At 40.8% G+C, this 16,479-nt stretch overlaps 1 protein-coding gene and 1 pseudogene across 10 annotated transcripts in view; both read left to right on the top strand.

The window, feature by feature from the left end:
- ZBTB20 (zinc finger and BTB domain containing 20) overlaps window positions 1-16,479 on the top strand; it is a 675,920-nt gene that overhangs the window by 295,063 nt on the left and 364,378 nt on the right. The window lies entirely within an intron of this gene.
- On the top strand, window positions 15,446-15,600 carry LOC140706130 (U1 spliceosomal RNA; annotated as a pseudogene).

Below are 16,479 nucleotides of genomic sequence, written 5' to 3'. Positions count from 1 at the left end.
GTCCCACCACCTCCTGGCAAATAAGAGGGCAATACAGTGGTGCCTCGCTTAACAAGCGCACCGTTTAATGAAGAATCCGTATAGCGATCCCTTTTTGGGGATCGCTATATGGATCTGCCCCAATCGCCGCACTCGCTTTGCGACGATTGGGGCGTCCGGCGGCCATTTTGGAGCCGCCGAACAGCTGATCGGCGGCTCCAAAATGGCCGCCGGACGCGAAAACATCGCTGGAGGGGTAAGTTTGGACGCTTATTGGAACGCATTAAACTAAGTTTAATGCGTTCCAATAGGCTTTCCTTACCCGCACAGCGATGTTTTCGTATAGCGAAGGTTAATCCGGAACGGATTAACCTCGCTATACGGGGCACCACTGTATATGGAAGCAGTGATAGATTTTACCTTCTTGGACTCAGTGATCACTGCAGATGGTGACAGCAGCCACAAAATTAAAAGACGCCTGCTTCTTGGGAGGAAAGCGATGCCAAACCTAGACGGCATCTTAAAAAGCAGAGACCTTGCCAACAAAGATCCTCATAGTGAAAGCTATGGTTTTTCCAGTAGCGATGTATGGAAGTGGGAGCTGGACCATAAAGAAGGCTGACCACCGAAGAATTGATGCTTTTAAATTGTGGTGCTGGAGGAGACTCTTGAGAATCCCCTGGACCGCAAGGAGAACAAACCTATCCATTCTGAAGGAAATCAACCCTGAGTGCTGACTGGAAGGACAGATCCTGAAGCTGAGGCTCCAATACTTTGGCCATCTCATGAGAAGAGAAGACTCCCTGGAAAAGACCCTGATGTTGGGAAAGTGTGAAGGCAAGAGGAGAAGGGAACGACAGAGGACGAGATGGCTGGACAGTGTCATCGAAGCTACCAACATGAATTTGACCAAACTCCAGGAGGCAGTGGAAGAGAGGAGGGCCTGGCGTGCTCTGGTCCATGGGACCACAAAGAGTCGGACATGACTTAATGACTAAACAACAACAAGTATTCTTAAGGGGTGTTTGAGCAACACAGAGATGTAATCTCTGCCCATTACTTCCACATGCTAGTTAGGTCCGTGGTGCAACTGTAGCCAGTAAGCATGGGACATTTCTGGTCACAGTGAATGAAAAAAGGCATGCTAAAAGAGGTGATCACATTTGGTTTCAATGTATTCCATCACTTTCTAAGAGAGAGCCTCAGAATTACTACTGATCCATTTTGATAGATGTGAGTGACACGTATCATCTCTCATCACCTGTCTCTCCATAATTTGTCATCTTCATTCAGTTCATGTACATAAAATTGCCTCGTGTTGATATTTCAATAGTCTGCCCATCCATCCTGATCCCCCTCCTTCTCCTTGTCTAGCTATTGCCACCGCTGTAGACCTCTTCCCACTACCCAGCCAGCCCGACAACTCTTCCTTCCTCACCTCCTTGATTAGTCAGCCTCCCCTTTTACCTGTCTTTGTTGTGCATCTCACCTATTTACCCAGCAGCCAGCCCAGTCTTCCCTCTCCTTTCCACAGCCTTGTACATCCTCTTGCCCAGCCAACCTCCATCATGACTTGGAAGGGAACTGATCAAGGCACAAAAAACAAGTGTATTGGTAATTTGTACATTTTGTCTTGTACCCATCTGTAACAATTTCCTGGAACTAACGTCGTCCTAAAATTTCGTATGATAAAATCATAATCTAGAATGCACAATGGCTGGGATCTCATTGGTGCTCATGCAAGCTTTGCACTTCTTGCACTCCTTGCTGCAGCTAGTTGTGGCTAACAGGTGAGGTGCTGAAGTGTATTTTGGTTGTGGAGTTTTATGCCTAAACTGGCACATAACAGCAACACACCCCATTGGTTGATTATAATTAGCCACAGCAAATAATGCATATGTTGCCCAGATACCAATAAGATTCTGTCCAGTGGATCTAATGGACTTGAATATGGAGCAACCACCAGGTTCAGAGTTTCCTTATGGTTATTACATTAGTCTGTTACAGCAAAATAATAATCATTTGATGCTTTAAAGATTAACAGATTTATTACAGAATGAGCTTCTGTGGACACATGACCCACATCGTCAAATGAAAAAGGGAAGAATCTGAAGAAGTGGGCTGTGTGGCCATGAAAGCTTCATGTTATAATAAATCTGTTATTCTTTAAAATGGCGCATAACTCTGGGTTAACATATCTAGTGTTAGCTAGATTTCAGTTGCTATAGAAATTTCCATCAGAGAGGACATTACAGAGCTGGGGGCAGTACAGAAGAACCATAAAAAGTTCCAAAGGTAATGGGTACATATGTGTGTTGTGTACCTTCCTGTTAAAAAAAAAGTTCATCATGGGAAGAACAGAGAGATTGGGTGGACCTAGGAATAGCTAGGCTTCGAAGTCTTCCAGGTTATGCCCTTTCTTCCAGATGAGCCCCATTTAGGTATCTGTAAAGTATCTGTCAGGTAGAACTCCCAGAATGGAGATATACGGTATTTGCTGACGTATAAGACTACTTTTTTGCCCTGAAAAACATGTCTCCAAGTGGGGGGGGTCATCTTATATGCCGGGTGCACTTCAGTTGGGATAGACACAGCTGCCCATAGTGGCCTTCCGTTGCTCGCCCAGTGCCCACAGTAGCCTCCCGATGCCTGTCCACCTCATTCTACATACCGTCCAGTATCGCGCGGTATCCAGCGCGGCCATGGCGAGCATCAGCAGCGAGACAGGGGTGCCAGTCTTTTCGATGTGACCGGCCCGTTCTGCTCAGTGGGAAGCAGCGGCGCTCCGGCCCACCCCTTGTCTACACAGAGCTCACACGTGCGCACTTGCGCACTAGTGTCAGTCACAGGGAGATGCAGGGGCAGGCTGGAGGCACTGTGGTCGTGCTGCGGCTGTACAATGGTGACAATGAATAGCACCTTTTATTTGGTGTGTGGAAGGTGTGCGGAAGAGGGGGTAGTCTTATGCAGGGAGTATATAACAAACTATATTTTGAGTGGAAATGTTGGGGGGGTCGTCTTATACGCCCACTCGTCTTATACGCTGGCAAATACGGTAGGTATGATAGCCCCCAGACTCTCATCCCTAATTGTTATGTTGTTTTGTACATTTCCAATTCATGGCCACCATAACAATTTTTGACCTCCAAAAGGTCCTGTCTTTATAGCTCTGTTCTGGTCTTGCAAATGCAATGTCATATTTAATCAGTCCAACTCATTTTATTCTTCTTCTTTTCATGCTACATTTCAACATTGCCAGCATTACTGTCTTCTCCATTGGGTCTTGGAAACAAAAGCCATATCAAATTGTTGAAACAACAATAAAAAACTAATAAATGTATTAGTTTTAAAAGAACCACAAGAACTTTATGTTGTTAAAGATTTTAAGAAGCTTATAAAAATGTCCTTAGCTGCTCTCATTGGGGTGTTAAGTTCATTTGAAATACTCCTCAATAGCAACAAAATGAAGGAAAATTTTAATTATTTGATTTTTGTATTTCATTTAATCTCCTGCAGTAACATTTCATCTAAAATTCATGCACTCATTTATTAAAATAGCAGAATCTTTGGGTGTATGTTTGTGTAAAGGCTGTGAAGAATGATGTAGTGCTAGGGAGTGCAAGATGTACTAGGTAGAGATTGAGCATTTTAGGAATGATTCCTCTTTCAAGAATTCATGTTTAGTCAACTTTGGCAGAGAATACAACTTCAGAAGGGGTGACTTTGCAGCTCCTTTCTTTGGGTTTATTTTCTAATAAATATATTAATTTTGGGGAAAGCTGTAGAATAGAAAATGCTTCAGTGCTTACTGAAGGCACTGAAGATTGAGATTGTTGTTTCTAAAGCTATTGATTTTTGAAGCAGCTGATATTTCAATCTGGATGCAGCATGTCTGTGCCTCTACACACACTGTCAAGAAGAAATATGATAGTGTCTTAAAAGATTAATAATATCGCTGATCCTCAGGAGGCCTGTCTTAATTCACTGGCCTGTTCTTTGACATGTACTGTAATTTATCTAGTCTGATTTGAATAGCAAATGGCAATCGGCTGCCATTAGGGAAATAGGCATCGCTCTTATTGATCCTGCATAGGTTGGATTTTATTTAAGGACTACTGCAAAATGTTACTAACATCATGATGAGAAACTAAAACTGTTCTCTTCCCGTGTCAACCAACTCCTTAGTATATATGAGGTTTGCCCAGTTTGTCTCCAGCATACGTTTTTGATTACACCTCCCATCAACAGCTGACTGTTTCATATTGGTGGGAAGTGGTGGGACTTGCAATCCACAATACCTCAAGCACATCATCTTGAGAAAGGTCAATACAGAGCATGTGAAAAGAATAGTGAAATGAACCACAGGGAGAAGGGAATGCAGAATCATTCCTTTCAATGTGCCTGTAACTTGCCAACAGCCCAACAAGCCTAGATTCAGTTAACTTGCTTCCACTGTTTCCATATTTAATGGACTCTTATTAAGCTAGTTAGTCATCCATGTGTCCATCAATGTGCTACTGCTCAATCATTTAGTAGTCGTTTTTTTTCCTAAATGGTGTATCTGATGTAGATATCTTCGAAAACATGTTAAGAGTGAACACGTTAAAGCAAAGAATATCTCAGGTTGTTAGTATAAGTAGTAGTTACTATTTATGTAATGAACTATAGCTGTATTGAGATAGTGAAAAATTATTTTTTAATTTGATATACAAGCAGTTCATATGTCAGTCTGCTAAACTGTGTGAGCCAAGTGAAACATCACAGTATTCCTTACTGATGATATAGCTTTCTGGTTGATAATGGAAGAAATCTGAGGAAATGTTGTGTAGATTTGGAATTTCCTTCAAGAATTACACTTCATCTTCCACAAAACGTGAATAGATTGTGCTGCTGAATCTCAGAAAGCATTGGAGCAAACCCATACGGGAAATTGTTTATGCACAGCAGTTTCAATCTGAGCTTGGGCACTTGCAGGGTCATTGGTGGGAGCCTTACTGGCATGCCTTTGGCATTTAAGATGGCTTGCTCCTGAACAACAACATAATCTATTCCATGATTTTTTTTCATGAAGTGTTTTTCATTCTGCCTGCTATGTTTCTGTGTTATTCTATTTGTTTTTATTTGAATTTTACTTTGGACTGCTATCTGGAGAGCCACTTGCTGGCAAAAGGGTGGGTAAATATTAAATAAATAAATAGCTTCAAACTGCTCAGCTGCAGTGAGGAGGTGCTTCCTTCATGATTTTTTTTGCCTTGCTTCTTGTTTTTAGAAGCATTGCATGCTGTGAAAAAGAGAGTGAATTCAGTTCATGTCTTTAGTAGCAGTGAGCCTTATATGAAGTATTGATGGATTAGTGGCAAGTTGATCTTCGAGGAACTGAGAAGAAGAACAATACGTTGAGATACTAAAATACAAAATAATATGTAAAAGAAGGGTTTTATAATTTGAATTTGTACTGTGAGAGTAGAGGACAAAGTATGACACAGCACAGCCTTCACTTTTTCCCTAGAGCTGGACACAACACTGCCTTCCCTCATACATGCTGCAAAGCTTACAGGGAAGTAGCTATACAGTATCTTAAGGATATGTTGTAAAGATATAACAGAGATAAAATGTTGTGCTGTGACCCCCTCATATATGTAATGTTTGCGAGGTGCAAGGAAAGTGATGAACCATAGACAATGGCAAGATGTCCTAATCCAACTATTTGTTTGTTTGTTTGTTTGTTTGTTTGTTTGTTTGTTTGTTTGTTTGTTTATATGCTGAGCATTACTCTGGGCAATTTATAGCTACAATATGTTTTTTCATTCATACCTCAGGGAAATGCACTGGAAAATTCACTATACTGTTTCCCCAAAAATAAGACAGGGTCTTATATTAATTTTTGCTGCAAAAAACACATTAGGGCTTATTTTCAGGGGATGTTTATTTTTTTTCATGTATAACAATCTTTGTTGTTGTTTAGTCATTAAGTTGTGTCTGACTCTTCGTGACCCCATGGACCAGAGCACGCCAGGCTCTCCTTTTTTCTACTGCCTCCCGGTAAGGACGTGGGGACGTGGTGGCGCTGGGGGCTAAACCACAGAAGCCTGTGCTGCAGAGTCAGAAGACCAAGCAGTCGTAAGATTGAATCCATGCGACGGAGTGAGCTCCCGTCGCTTGTCCCAGTTCCCGCCAACCTAGCGGTTCGAAAGCATGCAAATGCAAATAGATAAATAGGGACCACTTCAGTGGGAAGGTAACAGCGTTCCGTGTCTAAGTCGCACTGGCCATGTGACCACGGAAAGATTGTCTTTGGACAAACGCTGGCTCTATGGCTTGGAAATGGGGATGAGAACCGCCCCCTAGAGTCGAACACGACTGGACAAAAATTGTCAAGGGAAACCTTTACCTTTACCTTTTTTTAGCTTCGATGACACTGTCCAACCATCTCATCCTCTGTCGTCCCCTTCTCCTCTTGCCTTCACTCTTTCTCAACATCAGGGTCTTTTCCAGGGAGTCTTCTCTTCTCATGGGATGTCCAAAGTATTGGAGCCTCAGCTTCGGGATCTGTCCTTCCAGTGAGCACTCAGGGTTGATTTCCTTCAAAATGGATAGGTTTGATCTCCTTGCAGTCCAGGGGACTCTCAAGAGCCTTGTTCAGCACCACAATTCAAAAGCATCAATTCTTCGGTGGTCAGCCTTCTTTACAGTCCAGCTATCACTTCCATACATCACTACAGGAAAAACCATAGCTTTGACAATGCGGACTTTTTTGGCAAGGTGATGTCTCTGCTTTTTAAGATGCTGTCTAGGCTTGGCATCGCTTTCCTCCCAAGAAGCAGGCGTCTTTTAATTTTGTGGCTGCTGTCACCATCTGCAGTGATCATTGAGCCCAAGAAAGTAAAATCTGTCACCGCCTGCATACCTTCCCCTTCTGTTTTCCAGGAGGTGATGGGATCAGTGGCCATAATCTTAGTTTTATTTGATGTTGACCTTCAGACCATTTTTGTGCTCTCCTCTTTCACCCTCATTAAGAGGTTCTTTAATTCCTCCTCACTTTCTGCGACCAGACTGGTATCGTTTGCATATCTGAGGTTGTTACTGTTTCTTCCAGGAATCTTAATTCTGGTTTGGGATTCCTCCAGTCCAGCCTTCTGCATGATATATTCTGCATATAAGTTAAATAAGAAGGGAGACAATATACAGCCTTGTTGCACTCCTTTCCCAATTTGGAACCAATTAGTTGTTCCACAGCCAGTTCTAAATGTTGCTTCCTGTCCCACATACAGATTTCTCAGGAGATAGATAAGATGGTCAGGCGCTCCCATTTCTTTAAGAACTTGCCATAGTTTGTTGTGCTCCACACAGTCAAAGGCTTTTGCATAGTCAATGAAGCAGAAGTAGATGTTTTTCTGGAACTCTCTGGCTTTCTCCATAATCCAGCGCATGTTAGCAATTTGGTCTATGGTTCCTCTGCCCCTTTGAAATCCTAGCTTGTACTTCTGGGAGTTCTAGGTCCACATATTGCTGAAGCCTACTTTGTAGGATTTTGAGCATAACCGTGTGAAATGCGTGTACCCCAATCTATATTTATTTAAATACAGTCATGTCATCTTCTGGTTGCTGCACAATGGTGGAGGGCAGGGTTTTACTTAACTAGGGCTTATTTTTGGGGTAGGACTTATATTACGAGCATCCTGAAAAATCACACTAGGGCTTATTTTTAGGTTAGGTCTTATTTGTGGGGTAACGGTAGAAGTTCAGTTTTCTGTACACACATGTGGGGTGTCAGTCCCTTTGAAGTCTGTGGGGCATGTATAGCCTTGAATTGTTAGTTATTCTATTAAAAATGCATATAATAAGAAATGCATGAAGTTAATTTTAAATCTGCCCTCACCTTCCTGTAGAGAGAGAAAAATGTCATAGAAATGGTTCTTAATAGATATACAGTACTCCTTTTCTTTTGTATTGAAAATTAATCCAAAAATAAGACAATTCAATGCTACCAAAAAGGCCAAGTAAAAAACACTAAAACATATAGAAAATGAGTTAGTTATTTTGAGATGCACTAATTGCTGTATGTTTTGGTGCTTGCATAAGGATTTAGTTAATGTGTAGGTGAATGCCATGTGATCCTTTGTATTTGTCTAATGACTGTTCTCTGAATAAATGACTTATTAAGGTTAATAAGAATTTGCTGGTTGCTTTACAGTAATCAGAAATTTAGTATATATACCATTCTACAGAATGGAGAAATGAACCACATACAGGTTCTAGTGCTTGCTCATTTCTGTTTCTTTCTTTCTTTATTTTAAATAGAGATGCTGAAAAAGAGCATGTATTCAAAATTGTCTCTTTTTTGCCTGCTTGCTTGCCTGGGCAAAAATGCTATGGCTTTCTTAATTCTCCTATGTGATTTATCATCTCCAATTCATTGTTTTGCATAACTCTGCTCAAAATGAAGAAATGTCATTATTTTGCAGTGAAAAAGTTGTCATTTGCATAATGCCTGCCATTAATTATTGTGAGACTAATGCAGCTGTTGATATTTTTAGGGCAGAGTGGTACTGCCTGCACCTTGTATAATGTCATTCTGGAAACATTGGTAGTTAATAGGTGCCACAATATTACTCAAATGCAAGAAAGGAAAAAAAGAAGAAGAGGACGTAATAGAACAGTCTGTGATCTTTATTTAGTATCCCCCTCCCCCCCCCCAGATATACTTGGTGAAAGACAGTGCTAAAAAGGAGTCAACAGACAGGAAGGTGCAAAATAGCAAAGAAAAAAGGAATTATACATTGCAAAGAAAGAGAAAGAACGTGGCAAATGTGAATCTACTCAGGTGAAGCCCCCTTTGATTAATTCTTTGAAGCAGGAATAATGTCCACTATTTCACTCATGATCCATGAGGGGAATTGTAAAACTCTGTCCAGATGGGCACTGAACAATAGTTGCCTCATTTCACCTGCACTTACCTTGGACATAAATTGAAGTGTGATTAGACATGTATGGTACTGTACTGTTAATGGCTGCATTAGATTATCTGAATATAGAGTCTGAGGAGGACTTTTCATATAAATCTGTGCACATAAGGGATTGATCTAAAACACATTCTAAAAATATATTAAATAATTCAAATAAATTATTGCTGCACTAAAAAGGAGTCAGGTTCTGTGATTTTCCCCTGCTTGGCATCTCTTTGTGAATGTTACGAAGCACAAGAGGGTATCCTTTTTTCCGATGCAACAATATTGTACCATTTCTTGGCATTTTGAATCATGGATACAGAAGAGCAATTTCCCACTTTAAAAAAAAAGAATTGGATAATACATATTAGAACTCATTCAAACTGGAATTTTTTTGGAAGTAAGTGCACAATGGAAATTACTTGTAATTTTGTATTTTTAAAATGGCTGCTTCAAGGATAATTATTAATATAGTGAAGGCTTATTCTTTTGATGGTGCCCCTTTTCTGCCTTTCTTGCTATATCAAGAGGTTGGCCTGCTTCCTTAGCCTTCCTCTAAGCTAAGCTTAACTGCTCATAAGGTAGTTTTTCCATCTATAAGACACTCTGTGTATAAGATGTCCCCTTTTTTCTAACCCCAAATTAAGAAAACCTAGGTTTGAGTATTCAGCCTCTGGGCTCAGAACGCTCTGACATTACGAGTCCCTGTTGAATCTGAGCACTGCCTACAGGCTCTACCTTCAAAGAGGTGTATTCCAATTGGTTTGTACAGCATCAGCTGACATCAGTTACATAAGGCTCATGATTGGAGGAAGTCTTGTAATTTGAGGCAGCCTGTTTGCAGAAGCAAGATAGGGGCAGTTTTGTATCCTCCTCAGCTTACTTCCATGACCCTCAAGTTTTAGTCTAAGAAATTCAGACAAATGTATTGCCTTTTACATGGAAAAAATACGGTAGTTTATTGTGCTCTGATGTAGTTCCCTTAGAAACATCTCTTTCCTCTATGGCTGCAGAATGTACTTGATTATATTTTATAAATGCCATGGATTAAAATGGTTTTTGATCAACTGGAATAAGTAACACAAACATGCACAGTCAGGTTTTAATGAAAGTACAGTACTTACATAAGCAACCAAATTTTTATAATCATTTCCCCTTCTTTCTTATACACAAGGAGCATGCCAGTTCTATCATTGTGCTTACTGAGAAAAACATAGGCAAATTTAAGTGATTGTTCAATTCAAACTGGCAGTTAATAATTAAGATTGCTTTAATTGGATAAGAGCCCTTTCATCTATTTGAGGTCAGCTTCTGCCTTTCTGCAGAGGTACATTCCAACAAACTCACTCCTATGTACACATTTGTCTTATGGCCAAATTCAGTGTCTTCACTTGGGACTCAAACCGACAAGACATGATCCACACAGGGTGTGGGGGCCTGGTCTATATCACAACTGTGCTTGGGGTGGGTGAGTGGAGTAGCTTTGTTCCCTTTGTTCCTTTGCATTTCCTGTATCGTGGGAGTTCCCTGTCCAAGCTACCATCATCTTCTCCACCTTCTCCAGGAAACCTTTCCTTTCTCAACTAGCGACTGATGACATCAGGGAACGGTGCTTCAGAAGGGAAGCCCTCTTTGGATAATGGAATTTCCCCACTCTGCATTAGTGAGTCAGCCAGTCACCTCAGGCAGCAAATGTTAAAGGGCAGAGACCAGTATCTAAGTGCTACAACAAACTGCATGTGCCATGTAGCCAGTCTCTTATGCCATAATCTTGCCTGCTTGCCTCAGATATAGTAGAGAATGCTATGACAGCGTTGAAATAGGATTCAGCTGCACATTTTGTTGGCATTTGTATGTGTAACAGTGTTGTGCCACGTTTTCTTTTATCTCAAAGATCGATGTGTCTTGCACTAGCCCTATCAATACTTAAGCAGGGTGTAAATACTTAGTACCTCTAGTCCATACAAAAGAGTAACAGCCTAATCCACTTCCTGTTTAGTTTTTAAAAAATAATTCACACACTTGTTATATCTGTGAGTGTCATTGTACCTAGTTTGGCTGTCACTGTCAGCAGACCCAAACCTTTATTTGACTTTACGGTGATTTGTATATGAGGAATATCTTAAAATGTGACATTTGTGTTTCATACTCTCCACATAAGTTAATATCTGTACAGACAGTATTTGCTATTATTTCTTTTTTCTGTTACGAATATTAACATAACAACAAAGGAAACTGAACTGTAAGCCCAGTAATGATAATTCTGTAATCGACTTGAATTCTGCAAAGGAAAGGAAATGCAGCTACAGAGCTGCCAGTCTGTCCTTAGCTCACCCTGCTGTCAGCTGGAACTTCAAAATTCCTCTACTGAATTTAGGAAGGATCCTGTGGGGCATTTGTTGGAGAACTGAGTATCACTTACAGTAGAGGCATATAAACTATGTGCTCCTGATCTGTGAAACCAATATTTTTTCCCTTTTCTATTCGACTATTATTTGTCAGGTCTTTTTTTTTAACAACTTATTTAAAATTTCCCATATATTAATAATTTTCCCTTTGGAAAATTATACAAAATAGGAAAATGTGCATTTTATATTTCATAGAAAATATTGCAGCTTCAAAGAATATACCTAAGCAATGAGGTAGTCCTGCATCGGTTCAAGATTCATTGAAGCTTTGAATCTTAAAGCCACACAAAGTTCTTCAGATTACCGTACATTACTTCCAGGCTACTAGGAAGTAGGTAAAGAGCAAATTGATAATACTTTTTAAGGTTCTGACATTCACTGCTGCCATACATGTAGGGGTAGGATAACATAACACCAGTACACCAAAACATGAAAGAGCAAGGGAGGGGACTGGGAAGAAAATCAGATGATGTGTATGTTGGTTCCACTGCTCCATTTGGAGCAAGGCAGGGAGTGGAATGCTTGTGTTTTGACTCATGAGCCTGTTGTTGCACAAGTGTAGGTGTAGTGGTGGAAGGCCTGGAAAATCAAGCTCCCTTTGGACTGCTAGTGTGTTTTCCAGTAGCACCATAATGAGATTTCTCATGTGTGTCATGTGTGCTATAGATAAGGCAGTGTGGAATACTAGCAGGAGTGGTGGCAGCCATTCAATGGATTCAGCCACTGAGCACATTTTAGGACCTGCCTCATTGCCAAAACATGTTTTTTCTTCCCCAGCTCTGTGTTACCATATTAACAAGTTAATAATATTTTACCCTAATTCTAAGCACATTTTTACCTGGCTTCCCTACATGCTCCCTTTCACAAGCATCTAGCCTACAAGCAGTTGTGTCCTACCAGAATCCTTCCTGTCTTGGCCCCTTTGGTGTTACTGAGACCTAACCCTAGTTTTAGGTTATCACCATAAGATCTCAAGCAATAGAATGCTGGTGTCCTGGTGATCCTATGCCTGACCTTTGTTCATTCTGCAGGACCACATTGATCCCTGCTTCCCTCCCCACTTGTTTTTCTCATCAGCTTACTTCTGTGTATAAGACGACCCTCAATTTTTAGTCTAAAGATTTTAGACAAAATATAGTCTTATAAATGGAAAATAACGGTACTTGAAACAAGTGTTTCAATTCATGTGAATGTGTTTTCTGGGCCTGGCATTTTGATTATCGTGGAATCCCCTTCTCCATTCACAAACAATTCTGTGGACCAAGGGCATTTTTATGCAATATATCAAAATAACCATAGGTCAGAAAATAAACTAAAAGTCACTCAGTGCAAATTTCTTTTAATCTACTTCAATAGGTTCAAATATCAAATGAGAACTAAGAGGGGGTTTACAGACATAGAACATGACCTTAATCTTATTTTTTGGGGACAGACAGCTTTTTGTTAATGGAGCTTAGCTGTGAGTGGTAGAAGTCCTAAGATGTTACAGGCATCTTACCCTGTAACAATGAACAATGAAATTGTTACCACTGCAGGCAGATACCACTTTGCAGGATAAAGGTGAAACATGAACAGTAGCCACTGAAGTAAAGGTACAGGTTCCCCTTGACATTTAGTCCAGTCATGTCCAACTCTAGGGTGCAGCGCTCATCCCCGTTTCCAAGCCATAGAATCCAACGTTTGTCCGAAGACAGTTTCCATGGTCACGTCACCAGCGTGATTAGACATGGAACGCCGCTACCTTCCCACCATGGTGGTACCTATCTACTCACATTTTACATGCTTTCGAACTGCTAGGTTGGCAGGAGCTGGAACAAGTGATGGGAGCTCACTCCATCGTGTGGATTCGATCTTAAGACTGCTGGTCTTCTGACCTTGTAGCACAGAGGTTTCTGCAGTTTAACCCGCACACTTATGTGGCATATTGATAGCTCAGAACTTAAAACAATTCTGTTGGAATATTTATATTTAGAAGCACTGATTCTCATAAATGTGGGCTTGGAAGAAGACAGTTTGATCCTGTACTCATCAAGTACTAAAAGTATTCATATCACATTACCCCCCTCTCTCATATATGTATATGTGTCTGTGTGTCCTTTCTTAGGATTGCACAAAAGGGCACCATGTTGGTTTTCATGGGGTGTGGCACTGTCTTTAATCAATAACCAGCCAGTGTACTTTGTACATTGATTTTAAAGCTGAACAGTCTCTGGCGGGATGGTGAAAATATTTTTAAATGTAGTAAATGAATTTGAGGAGGATTCGTTAGTCGGGCAATAAATATAATTTATTAATCTAGAGAGAGATTAATGGATTTACCTGTTTCTTAACTATTAGTGCAAACTGAGTGCATAGAGATAGACTGATACAGATTAGTGAATCAGAAGTCTTCACCTTCCCTGACCAGGATTTCTGGGAGTTGTAGTCCAAGAACATCTTAAGACCAAGGTTGGGAACTACCGTATTTTTTGCTCCATAAGACGCACCGGACCTTAAGACACACATAATTTTTAGAGGAGGAAAACAGGGAAAATATATTCTGAACCAAATAGTGTAATAAAATATTTAATAAACTATAACAGAATAACATTTGAACCATGTAAAGTGAACAGCAGTCAACAGTGGCATTAAGAACCATTACCACTATCATTAACAAATGGAGAGACTTAAAGCTTTGTGTACTCTGTGTACCATAAATTTGTGTACCATAAATTTAATTCAAGTACATATAGACCATTATCAGCCAGTGATAAGACCTATACCACACTACCTATATTTTACATTTCCCTTCATCCATCTCCTCCCCATGCTTATAGAAATGTCTCAATGACAGATGAGATTGTTGTGCAACTCTGCCCATCTACAGCTGAAGCCTATATTAAGTTAGAAATGGTTTGTCTGTTTTGGCACTGCATTGAGAGGTCCCTTTTAGTTGTGTGGAGGATAAATAGTGGAATTAAACTATTTAACAGCTGGTTTTCCTTATTTACTTTAGGTTATGTAAAAGAACAGCAACACAAAGCTTAACCCATTCACCAGCAGTAGCACATGCTCAGCATAAGACCAAATTGAACATTTATAGCATGCAAGGCACAACAGCCATGAACAATGTTCTTGATGAGCCAAAAAAACTGAATACAAACTATAGTAGCTGAAATCAGGAAGCAGGCACTGTAATCCAGTTAGAAGTCACGAGGCACAGTTCGTTTCCTTGCTGCAACACCCTTTGGAAATACATTCTCTATTAGATGCCCAGAACTAGTTGAAAAGTTTGCAAGTTGAATCCAGATTTCCCATAGAAATGCATTGAAAATTAATTAATGCATTTTTATGGGGGGCGGAAACGTCAGAAACTTTTAAAAACTTAAAAGAAAGTCACTTGCCAGGTACTGTAGACTGAGCCTTGCTCTTCACAGTGCCTTGGTAGACCCCAGAACAAACAGCTACAAGCCAGCAGGCAGCTGGCAGACAGACATTTTGTGCTCTTCTCTGCTCCTGCCCCCCTCTCCCCACCTAACAGCTGATCGGCGCTGGTCTGAAACGCTTCTCAGGCAAGCAGGTTTCAACTCAAATGGAGCACCTTTTCACCCAAGCATGGTTTAACGCAAAACAAGCAGCTTTTAAAGAAAAACAAGCAGATTTTTAAGGCAAGCATGAACGTTTCTACATAAGCGGGTTTCAACTCAAATGGAGCACCTTTTCACCCAAGCAGGGTTTAACCCAAAACAAGCAGCTTTTAAACTAAAGTTTACATTTTAAAATGACAATACCAGGCAGTCCCAGGTTTCTTTCCCAGCTCTCTAACTGCTTGTACTAGCAAGGAAGCAGACAAGCAGCCTCTTCACTAACTGAAAGTTTGAATTTCCCTGCTTTCCCTGCTTTCCTCACATAGTAGGTATGCTAATATCTATGCACTGGAGGATTGTGGGAGGAACATTCCAGCCCCTGATGGGGGTCCTTTGGGGCACCCCAAAACACTGAGTAGGTCTCTTGGCCTCTTTCAGGACTGGGGCTGTGCAGCCCTGCTCTGACCAGGAGGTGCAGCCAGGGTGTCACCATGCCTTTGGGGATAGGGCACAGAAAGGGGAAGAATTTTCAGGGGCCATTCTAACTCATACCTGGCAGGGGAGATACCATTATTGTAAAAGTGGTTTTCCCAGGGTAAGGCTCATCTATTGCACTTTGGATGTGCTGACCCCTGTGATTTCCCCAAATGTGGGAAAATCAACTGCCTAAGTGGGGGACTGTGTTTATGGTTTCCCCTGGTCTTTCTAGAATCACCCTTTCCCCTTTGGTCCTTGGCTGTTTTCACTGCCTGCTGCCATAGGCCTGTTGGCCTTGCTGGTTTTCCAGGTGGGCTGCAGGAAGCAGATCCTGGAAAGCTAGCAGTGCAGAATGGTGAGGTCCAAACAGCAAGCAGTCTTTGGTGCCAGTTCAGAGGCCTTCCAGGATGACAGTGGGAGGCTTCTGGGTGGTGGGGGCTGAACCCTTTTTTTACTGTATTTACTCCATAAGACGCACATACTTTCTCCGCCTCTATTTTTTTTGGGTGGAGCGAAAAATATGGTACCTATATGTACCATTCTTTGTTTCAGAAATACTTAAACACAAGGAGAAACTTTTTTTTCTTCCTCAGCACGTGCGTGCATAGGAAGTAAAAGCCATTATCTTTATTATTACATGGAAATGAGGATGAGGCTTGGTCCATTTTCTTTTTCTTTTCTTCTTTTTGAAAAGTAAACTTAGCTGGAACCTATAAGCAGCACCACAAATTATCCTGAAAACAAGTTACATTCCATTCTCTCCGAGTCTTGTTTTCTTCTTTGTCATACTCTGAGTTAGAATACTTTTATTTCTTACAGTATCCTGTTTGAACAATTATATAGTATGTTTTTATGTGTTGCTGAGTCTCTTCCACTTTATAGTGATCTAACAGGGTTTTTAAAAAAGTATCTGAGATGTTACCCTTGCCACCTCAAATCAGTTTTCATAGCCACTTGGACCTCTGAACTCAGGACTTCAGAGTGCTAGTCTGACGCTCTGTTTACTATGCCACACTGAAATAGCTTTATTCTGTGGGTTTTAATTTTTAACCTATAAAATATCCAGAGTAGTGCTTGCACTAACGGAGCAACATATAAATC

This window comes from Pogona vitticeps, chromosome 3, assembly GCF_051106095.1.
Source record: "Pogona vitticeps strain Pit_001003342236 chromosome 3, PviZW2.1, whole genome shotgun sequence".
In the NCBI taxonomy this organism is placed as follows: Eukaryota; Metazoa; Chordata; class Lepidosauria; order Squamata; family Agamidae; genus Pogona; species Pogona vitticeps.
Note: the sequence above shows the minus strand (reverse complement) of the source record. Positions and strands in the feature narration are given on the sequence as shown.